Genomic DNA, 11839 nt, shown 5'->3' on the forward strand with positions numbered 1-11839 from the left:
AAAACATCTTTAGCCGCACAATTAAGAGGAAGGTTGAAAATCAAATTACAAATAGAAAGTGGGAGAACAGAAGATAATTTCTCCATGTCCCAGCTATTATCCGCATAAAAGAAATTAACCTTAACCAAACTCAAAGAAACAGTATTCAAAAGAGAATCAATGGAAAAACCATTAATCCACCGATCTTGCCAAAAATAAATGTTACCTTCCCCAAGGCCCCAAGCTAAACAGGGTTCAACTTTCCATTTAATCTGAACCATACGTTGCCAAACTTTAGAATGCCCTTTAGAGAAATTATAGAGGGACGGATGAAGAACCCCACAATACTTCTCCTGCATAAACTTAGCCCACAAAGTGGCATTAGCCCTAAAATTATACCACAGTTTAAAAGAAAATGCAAGAGCCAAATCAGACATAGATTTGCAACCAAGATCTCCTTCCGGTTTAGTCCCACAACACTTATCCCACGAAGACCAATGAATTTTCGAATTGCTAGAAGATCCCCTCCAAAAAAATTTGTTGAGAATCCTATCAATCCTCAAACACACAATCTTAGGAGGGAAAAGAACTTGAAAAGAATAAACCGGAAACGAAGCCAGAATACTTTTAATAAGAACCAACCTACCACCAAAGCTCAAAAAATTAGAATCCCAAGAAGACAAACGATAAAATTAGACTTAAAAGTCCTTAAACAGATAAAATGCTTCCTAATGCTCTAGAAGCTAAAAATAAAACAAAATAAAGCATATGAGCCAATGATCTGTACTACTTACAAGAGAAATAAAAAAAAGGAAGACAACATGCCATAACCCCAAAAAAACACCCAAGCTCAGATGAAATTATGGAGCACTATTAAGTAACAACATGAATACCTGCATGCATAAAAAGATGAGCTAAAGGGAATACAGTAGCACTAAAAACAAGATACATACGACAAAGAGTGTCAAGCAGCCCATCCCAAAAGTCAGCCCAAGCTTATATCAACATTAAAGCCCAAATAGATTCCATAGGTAATACCTATAACAAATAAACCACAACACACTACAAGGCAACATCAGAATGCTGCTAGAGCACCTAAACCTAACCAAACACCCAAAACCTTAGAAAAATAGGAAAAAAACATCATAAAGAAAAAGAACTGTCACAACATAGCAACAGAAGGCCCAAAAAGAGTCAAAGCCCCCTGAGAACTAAAAAATCCACCAATCAACACCATGCAAACAACCAAGGCTAAAACAAACAACCCCCTGGCACCACCAACAACCCAGCTACTAATGCGTAGGCCCCATGAGTGGGTTTTAATTTAAAAAAAAAAAAAACCCCTAGCTAATAACGCCAACCCAATAGAGCACCCAACAACCCAAGAAAAACAAAATCAGCCCTCGATACCACAACACTACCCAAGATGACCTCCAACAGTACCCCAATACACAGGAAACCCAATGCCTAAGAAACCATGAAAAGAGAAAATATTAAGAAAAAAATCATATAATAACCTTGCCAGTAGCACAAGACACCAAAAAATAATGACCTACATAATCTTATCAAAGTTATGAATATAAGAATTTGATGGTAATTATGACTAAAAAAGCTTTTTAGGATAAGTTCCTTCTTATGAAATCTTATTAAACTAAAAATCTCTATCTTATTAATAAGAAGTGACCACTAATCATCATGAATGAGTATGCTTTTTTTAAATTAAAATCCACGGAGGGGCCTACACGTTAATATAAAAAAATTGTACAATATCCTTAGAAGGAACCTCCAACTCGCTAGTACTCATAAGAGCTACAAGAAAAAGAAAAATAAATCCTAAAAGTTGGTGGTTCCTTATAATAAAGATTACAAGAAAAACTAAATACATTCTAGGGGTTCAAGAAGACAGCACTGAAAAAGGAAGAACAAATGAAGAGCATTCAGCATAATCTTCCTACAAAAAGAATGAGCAAACCTCAAATAACCCAGTAAGCTAGCTGGCCACCTTATCCAACCAGGAGAGCAACGACAGCCACGGTTTGAGAAAGATAGCTCGAGCTCGCTGCAAAATTTGTTGATGATGATGTGGATAACTTTCACCTCCAAGACACAAGTCTATAAAGCAAGAGGGTACAACACAAAAAAATATAATTCAACCAAAGCATATAAAAGTAAATTTGGTTAAAGAATCGATCTAAATGAAAGCACCATGACTGCAAGCACAAATGAGGAATTAGATTGATAGAGCTCAGGATTAAGATGGTAGAAGCTTCATCAAGTAAATCCATAAGCCACTCAATCCAACCCTCAGGAGCATACACCAACCATATATTTAATTAGTAGCCACTACAATCAAACCTCAACAAATTGTTAAAATAACCCATGTAGTAGAGGATAACACCGCCACACCCATAGAGAGGCATCAGGTTAACAGAGGCAGCACACCATAGACACAGCAGAGAAACATAATCCTAAGACCCAAAAAAAAACCATCATAAAATCCCCAGCTACACAATAGGGATACTCCAAGGAGTCACAAAAAATAAGGTCAAAGACATTCCAACAAATGACTTGAAACATAATCCAAATCCCATCCAAATTATAACCACATCCCCCAGTATTCTAGCAATACACCCTGAAGGGAGGAGAGCACCAATGGGATAACTCTCAGCACCAAGGACCTTACAATCATTGCTCAAGTCTAAATCCATCCAGACCACAGCTATATCATTCCCAACTAACCCAAAACCCCAACCAAGGAATAATAGCCAATTATTAAGCCCCCAACACCCGCAACAGAACACACAGGTGCAACCTACAAACATAACAAAAGAAGACCACCAACCAGAAATGCCAGAAGTCAGGAGAATAGGAAAAAAATAGAAAAAAATCAACATAGAGAAGTACTGGAAATTCCAACATAATAAGAAGCACCATCTCTGAAGACCAATATCAATCGAGACTAACCTAGACCTAGATAAAAGAGGCAAATCATCACAAAAAATAAACAGAATAAACCTAGAACCAAGAAGAGGGTACAAAAATAGCGGAATAGTCCAGCAAACAACAAACCATAGATCTCAAAACAACCAGCAATCCACAAAGGGATAAAACCACTTAAGTAATAATATAAGGATACCCAAGTTCATCCAGCTTGTGCAAACCAGGAAGAGAAGCCAGAATGGAAGTCCCAATAACATCAATAAAACACGCAAGGGAAACCCCCCAGTCCGCAAGCCAGGAAGCACACACATTCCCCTCCTTATTAGAGTGCAAAAACTTATAATTCAAACCAACCAAAAGCTTATTAATATCTCTAATCAAGTCAAAAAGGTTAGGGGAACAAATCGTATCCCCATCAACTAAAAATAGCCAAAAAATCATAATCAGAATTAAGCTCAATAAGAATATTAGTCAAATTAAGGGAGACAATTACTGGATATCATAAAGAATAGCCATGGGAACAGCAGTATCGTAATTGCCAAGAGGGGCAGACCCAGTAAAATCTAAAATAAGACCACAACTACTATCCCGGATAGTACCACCACTACCACTAGCCGAATCACCACAAGCTTCAGCCACATTCAATTTAAAAAAATTTCTAGGCGGTTTAAGCCAATAAATGATGTGAACATGGGAATCAGTCGGAGCACCCATCCACCTAATCCCTAACTCTTTTCCAGAAAAATAATAATTATTGAAATTCTTATACGAGAGTAAATTAACAACCAGAATAGAGCAAACATTATCCTTAATCCTCCGAGTCACATTAAGATGGTTCATTTTCACATCATTAAAAATATAATTATTCCATTCCAACAAAAGAAACTAGAGGATGAGAGAATGAATAACAATATGGATGTGACCTTTAGAATTAATAAACCAAGTATTAAGCATAGACTTAATAGTGAGATTGTCATTAAAGCAATTTAATTGGAACAAATCGTCAAAATAGACCCAAGTTCTAATAGCAATAGGGCTAGAAATAAAGACATGATGCAAATTCTCTAAATGGGAATAGCATTGACATTTGGAAGCCAGACTAAATCCTTTTTTAATGAGATTATTATTAGTGGGATGATATCTATGCAAAATTCTCCAAACAAAGATAGAAACAGTGGAAGGAATGCTCTTATGCCAAATAAACTTTAAAATATTATCAATATTACTCTTAGCTCTCATGAAAGTATGCCAAGCATCTTTTAAGTGGAAACTACCATCTTTGGAAAAATCACATAAGATATTAATAGGTAAGTTAATAATGGAATGAATAATACACTTAGGAACAATATTAGAGAGCTTTTCATAATCACAGCCATTCTCATTAAAAAAGAAATTAACCTTAACATAAGCATTAGATGAAGAATTTAAAAGATAATCAATAGAATGATTCCCCAACCACCGATCTTGTCAAAATATAATATTACCATCATCAAGCCCCCAAGAAATAAAAGGCTCCACCTCCCATTTAATCTTGTAAAGTCTTTTCCAAACTCTAGAGTCACCAAGTTTAGCAAAGCAATTAGAACGCAATACTTAGAAGTCATAAATTGAGCCCAAATGTTATTATTAGAACGCAAGTTGTACAAAAGTTTAAAAGAAAAAGCTTTAGCCATGTCATAAAAATTCTTACAACCAAGACCACCTTCGGGCAAATGCATGGAGTAGGCTTTACTCTAATAAATATATGGTGGAGGTTAGATATCATTTTAGTATATGATGATTGGATTGACCTCATCCGACTATCTAAGATGCCTAACATTATTAATCACAACATAAAAATTAATTTCTTTCCCAAGTAGAAGTGAAAATAGAATAGTCTTCCACTCTCACTATATCTACCCTTGAGATTGTAAGATAATATGCACTATGTTTTCTACCCTGAGCGCATCATAGCACCACCTATTGGAATAATGAAGAGAAATTCTCCTTCAAGAACACAAGTAACATCATTAGAAAAATTAAATTTAAATTTTAATAATATCATTTTAAAATAAAACCTCTTATGCATATATATTTTTTATGTAGAAACTCTTTAATAATTTTATGCCAATTGATATATACTACTCTATAAGATAGGAGTAGCATTTACATGGAAAAGTTGTGATCATATTTGACCTATCAAGCATTTGTTAATATTTAACACATTTTTCACTAAATTTTGGCTTTATTTTTTCTATATTTTATTGCTAATTTAAATATTTACTATAGCATTAGAACCTATTATCATAAGTTGTCTAATACATACATTAATTATTCAAAAGTTTATATATTAGTACTTTTTTCTTTATGATTTATTAGACTTAATCAGGCATAAAAAAATTTATGATTTATAATAATGCAATTATTAAATGGCAAAACTTGATCAATACTTTCTATAATGATCACTAAATTCTACCGACTTCCAATTTTTTTTGGTCCATCTTAATTTCTTAGTGTAGATACCTAGCTACTATCACACTTCTTTGGACCTTGAGTTTGACTACAACTTGTTGCATGAAGGATTTAAAACTATTTAATTTTTTTATTCAATTATAATAAGAAACTAAAATTGTTTATTCTTTATTTGGAGCTACGTGTTGTTTGATCCATGATAACTAGTTTAATGAATTTATAAGTAGTTATAACTCAATCAAACTAAAATTATACTCTCTTTTAAACTAAGTTTTATTAACATTTCTTGCTCGAAGTATCTTCGCTCTCGGGTCCCCTTCTTTGCTAGGGCTTTGCCCTAGCCATCATCCGGGGGTCACACGTGGAGAACGTTTGAGAAGATCGATGAACTAGGGCTCTCGGCTTAGAGCTCAGCAAGAAATCTTCTTGGTTTCACAACTATTGATGGTTGACGCCTTTCACATCTACTCTCTTGGATCCCTTCACATTCGCGTGTTGCTAGCTCTGGTCTCTTGAGCAGCTCAAGGAAGTTATTTTTTCTCCTCTCTTCGGACTTTTGTGATTATGGATCATTTTTTGGTCGGTGGTACTTAAATCTCTCTAGCTTTTTGGTTTTTGGTGGTTGAGAGTTTTTTTCCTATTTATGGCTTATAGGTCTTGGTTTTTTGGAGGGTAAACCTCATTTTAAATCTTTCAAGGATGTGGTGGTTGGCTTTTCTTCCTCTTAAATTTTTCCACAGTTGAGAGCTTCCACCCATCGTGGTTTTCCCTAGCTTTGGATCTCGGAGTAAGAGATTCAAGCCTTTGTCGCACCCTTCAAGTATTAACTGGTTGGACAATTCTTTGGTCGGAGACAATTATTGGATGAAATATGGTTTTTTTTTCTTTAATTTGAAACTCTCTAGCAAATTTTTTGTCAATCTCTTGAACCCTATACATATATTAATTAAATTATCCAATGATTTGGAGTATTTCAAGATTGTAGCCAAGGGTTCCTTCTATGTTAACAACTATTTTATGAAGTTAATTAAATGGTATTCATTGTTTGATCGATCTTAGTGAAGAATCACCTTTGATTCTAATTTGAATTTAATTTTCTAAGTTTCATCCTCATTTATTTTCTCAACGTATGTTGTTTGGGTTGGGCTCTCTCTTTGGCCATCCCATCCAATTGGACAATTTGGCTATGTGGCCTCTAAGGTGTCGGTTGCTTGTATTCTTATTGAACTAGGCATTTCAAAGAAATATCATAAAGAGGTTTTGCTTGGCCCGAAAAATTTTGGTTATGTTCAAAAAGTTCTTATGAGTGACTTTTCTTCTTTTTGTGGGCACTGTAAATGCATCGATTATGATAAATCTAAATATTTCTATTCACATTCTTAATTGATGAAAGTTAAAAATTAATTAGAAAGCTAATGGTTATGTTGGGGATACTGCTATTGAACAACATCATGTTGAACCAATCGATCCTATTTATCATAATCAATATAATAATATTATGTTCGAAGACTCGGATGGAATAAACATGCCAGGCTGCTCTAATGTTGAGGTTGGAGAAGATTTTAAGGGTAATATTTATAAACATGTTTTGCTAAAAACCTATGAGGTTGACTTATGTATTTCATCGTCAGTGAGTTTTAATGTTAATTTTTTGACTGATTCCAATGTTAATGAGGTTGCTAGTGAGCCTTCGGAGGGCTTTGATGTGCCAAACTTAGTATCGATAATTCCCATTCCCATTTCTTTTCTCTCTAAAGATTACTCCGTGGATAATGTGGAGGGGTTTTGTAAGGGAGTGCAAGAATCTAATGTGGACTCTAATGCTCTTTCAAATGGATTAGGCCCTACTAGCTTATCTGTTTCCATTTGGATTGATGCAGAATTTTATCCAGATGATGCAGTTTTGGATCATCTTTTTTTTTGTCGTACCGGCGGTTTACCGACGCATGTTGGCGGTTGATCTAATGCACGCCGGCCACTGTAACCGTCGGCAAGCCGTCGTTGAAGGACCGCCGGTAAGACGTTGGTCACCTGACCGGCGGCACAACAGACGGAACACCGCCGGTACAAAGACGGGTAATAACTGGCGGTATAAGCCGTCGAAAAACCGTCAGCTAATTAAGCCGCCGGCAAAAACCGCCGGCAAATTGTTTCCTATGCAATTTTTTCTGGCGGTTTGATAACCGCCGCAAAGACGCCGCTTTTTTCAAAAACCGCCGGTGTTACCACCTAAACCGCCGGAAAAAACTACCGATTTTGGGTGATTTTCTTGTAGTGGCCACATGAGATTCTTCACAAAAATAGGCCCAACCTCTATGCAAAATTGATTGTAAGATTGGTAAGGTTGGGTCAAGAAATCCACACTATGGGATAAGAGATTTAGATGCTACTAATTCCATAAATTACTTAGTATCAGCTGCTTTAGAAATGAATTTGAATTTTTCATAGGTTGCAGCTATCTTCTTTCCTGTTCCAAAAGTCTTAGGGGCCATTGCTATAGAGAGGAGCTTGAAAGTAAGAGAATAAAAGGATTGAATGGAAATGTAAGGTGGAATGAGATGAAAATTAGAATGCCTATTTATAAAATGTTGAAACATTGCAACGCTTAGAGGCACAGCACCGCGGTGCTTAATGTATGTTTTAAATGACAAAATGGTTAATTTCAACTATAGTAGTAGTAGTAGTATATGCCACGTGGCACAATGACACTAGTTCTGAGAAATCGAAATGACTTTTAAGAAAAGACCGCAGAAACTTTTAATGGTCATATTGAAATTTGGAAATGTTTAAATACTTATCCTTCATCGCTTTGACTTGGATGGCTAAGATTGGAACGGTTTATACAATATATATGGTTTGACCATCAAAAACCTTCTTGAAGACTTTATTGACTAGGTTGACCACTCAATATGACTACTAATGTGGGGGTTTTGAGCTTGTTGGTTGAATTGGAAGGAGTATAAAACCATGGGATTAGAGTTTGAATGAGTGTTTGGGATTTTGAGTGGGTTTGACCATGTGTGATAATTTGACCAAATCAAATCAAGTATAATTTGACTCATGAGAATTTTGGATGTGTTTAAACCATGCTTGGAAGTAGGTTCGAGAGTTTGGAGGTCTTGAATTAAATACCTAAAATAGTTTGACCCAAATAAGTCAAGTTTAACTAGACTTGGGTCTAGTCAACCAAGTCAACTATTGTCTGAGTCATGTTGACCAATCAACCCCAAATAACTTGGGAATGTAGTCGAGAATTTAAATGAGATTTGAATGCATTTGAGATTGATTCAATGCACATAGGATTTAATAGTTGATTGGGCCTAGGTTCAATAGACTTAACTTGATCAATAGAGGTTAATAGAAGTGGTCTCAAGGGTCAGGATGGTCTTTTGGGTCAAAATGATCATTTAGACACTCAAAGGGCTATCTGGTCAACCTAGGTTACTTGATCAACTATGTTGACCCAGGGACTAGTTTGAGTTCAATAGGTTTGAAGTGATAAATGGAGTATGGTAGAAGTGGTTTCATGGTTAAAATGGTTATTTAGTTGGAATTGATCATTTAAACCCTTAAAGGGCTATTGGGTCAACCTAGTTTGATTTGGTCAATCAAAATGGCCCAGAGATTAGGTTTAGGCTCAATAGGTTTAGTTTGGCATTTTGAATTGAATGGGAATAGTCCCATATAAAGAGGAGGGCATTTGGATCAAAATAATTGCTTAAACCCATAAGAGATATTTTGGTCAAAATAGGTTGACTTGGTCAACCAAGCTTGACCAGGGTCTAGGTTTGAGTCCTATACACTCCTAATAATGTTTAGGATACATTAGAAGAGTTTACAATGTTTGATTTAGCTAGGCTATGTTGAAGTTTAGAGGAAACTTTAAATTTTCCCTTAAGGAGCATTTTGATCATTTTGACCCCTAGTCAAATGGGGGTCAAACTAGGTCCACAAAAATATAGTTTAACATTTAAGATGTCATAATCAAGGGTTTATATATGATCAAAGGTTTTGGGGAAGGTCCTATGGTCAAAATTCACAGGGTAGAGGGTCCAGTGGTATAGGCTATAAATATTTGAAGGTTTTGTAGTCTTTAGAAAAGGATTTAGTTTTTGGGGCTAGAGACCTCAAAATGAGCTCAAATTGGAAGGGTTGTCCCTATGGTCAAGCAGAATCAATTTGAAATTGATAGATTATAATTTGGGGGTCATTTGATTAGGTTTCAATGTGACTAAAAAAGTCATCTAGAAAGGTTTCAGGATAACCCTTTTGCCTTAAATTTTGACTTGAAAACTTGGATTTGAGTTAGATTTTGGATTTGATTGGTTGAGTTTAAATCATCCATATCAATCACACTCATATAAGTGATTGGGATTGATTGGATAAGATCAAAGCTAGGTTAAATTCCATATTGGAGTTTGACTAAAGTTAGGACTGAAGTATTGAGTTGAAAATTGAACTAGAGATTGAATTGGGATTTGATAAGGTACTTAATTGGAATTTAACTAGGATATATATGGTTGATAGGTGGATAGCTATTACCTATGAGGTCACCAGACATAAGTCTTTATAGGCCTTGATGACCTCATATAGAAATGAGGTCAATATAATCCTAATAAAATATGATAGTAAGTGAATCTATGCTAACGGTGTTAGGTAATGTATTTAGAAATTTCTATGAAAAATTTCCTAATAAGAAAGTCGTAACTTAAATTATATATGGAAACCTCAAATATGTTCTATTAGTACATATTTTATTCTTTAAAAGAAATTTTCTTTCTTTAAAAATATTATAATTTGAATATTAACATCTATAAGGGATAATGACTAGAAGTTTATTGGGCTAGTTGTACTCACTATGTTCTTTATAATATTTCAAAGGAAATGAAAGGACCAGCAAATAAGGTAAAGGGTGGAGAAAAGATCTTTTTGGGTTAAGTGATTGAAGTATCATTTCTTGTAGGGTGGAAAAAGAGTTTTGGGTCAAGTTCGAGTCCAACCCAAAAATAATCAACTCTTGATTGATCACCAAAACTTGACCTGATTGCACAAATGGGTCAGAAATATAAAAACAAACCTGACCCACCCCAAACCTCGGTCGACTAGACCCAACACGAGTGCTGGTCAAGCAAGTGTTGAGTAAGCGCAAAGCAAATTGTGGGGGTGCAGGGGCTTGCCAAGCATGGGTTAATCATGAGCTTCATGATGTGGAGTAGATATAGGGTGAAACTTGTAGGAAATGGGTGTATCACGATGCATGCACAAGCTGGGCATACAAAGCCTAAGCGGGTCTATGGGTGCAGGTCTTTCTGCCAAGCGACATTACATAAACAATGGAGTGGGAAGTGAGAGTGGGTCATTTTCAAATTAACGGGTTAACCTAGACCCAACCTAGTTTGTCAAATGAGTTAGAAATCAAATCTTAAACCCGAGCCTGACCAATTTGTTAAATGGGTGGATCCGAATTAAAATTTTCAAGTCAAGTTTGTTCAAATTTTTGGGTCATGTCATAAATTAACACTCATAACTTCTTGTAATCTAGTGTTTTATTATTTTAAGATATATACTTTTATGCTGGATTAAAGTATCTAGATTTTAATGAGATGAAATATGTTTGTATTGCTTTATGATTTGGATTTATAGTATCTTTGGTTAATTATATTGTTGGTTGAGTAGTAATTATATGTTCAGAAATTTTAATCCTTCCATTATATTCTAAGGCACCACATGATCCATCCTCATTAATTCTTTTGTTTATGTGTTCCATCATTTTGTAATGGTACTCTCTATTGGATAGTCTCCTTTAAAAGTTGAAGGATTTGAGCCTATCATTACTCCATTTCTTGCTTATCCAATCCTCCAAGTGTGGCTCTCAAGATCCTACTCTTGCCTGATAATAATGTTTATTATTTCCAGATAGTTTCTTTATTTTTTTAGTGTTAGAACAAGAAAATTGACTACTACTTTGACTTCTATTAGCCATTAAACAAATGCTACTATGATATTGATATTTTTTTATAGATGATGTATGTGCTAGAAGATTTTTGGCATTAGAGAGAGTTTTTAATATTTTAACCGGACACAATGGTAAAAAAGGATTCATGTAGCCGACCCCACATAGTGGGACAAAGGCTTGATGTTGTTGTTGTATAAAGATCTAGTATGTTGACTTATAGAAACAACAAGAGACACTAAAATTTTCTACATTATAACCCCAAAAAGAGAAAAAATTATGCGGTGTGGTCTGAATATAAAAAAGTTAACTCTTACTCATAATTGAAGAAGATAGGATTATATACTTAATTAAAAATAATTATTTGATTCTCATTATACATATTACAAAAGTGGCAGGGGCGGAACCAGCCCTAATTTTCAGGGGGGGCAAACTAATAAGACATATATGTCGGGGATTCAAGGGGGCAGTGTCTTCTGGCGGGGTTCGACCTGTTGGGGGCAATTATCTAAAGAC

Source organism: Dendrobium catenatum, unplaced genomic scaffold, assembly GCF_001605985.2.
Source record: "Dendrobium catenatum unplaced genomic scaffold, ASM160598v2 fragScaff_scaffold_1056, whole genome shotgun sequence".
Taxonomy (NCBI): Eukaryota; Viridiplantae; Streptophyta; class Magnoliopsida; order Asparagales; family Orchidaceae; genus Dendrobium; species Dendrobium catenatum.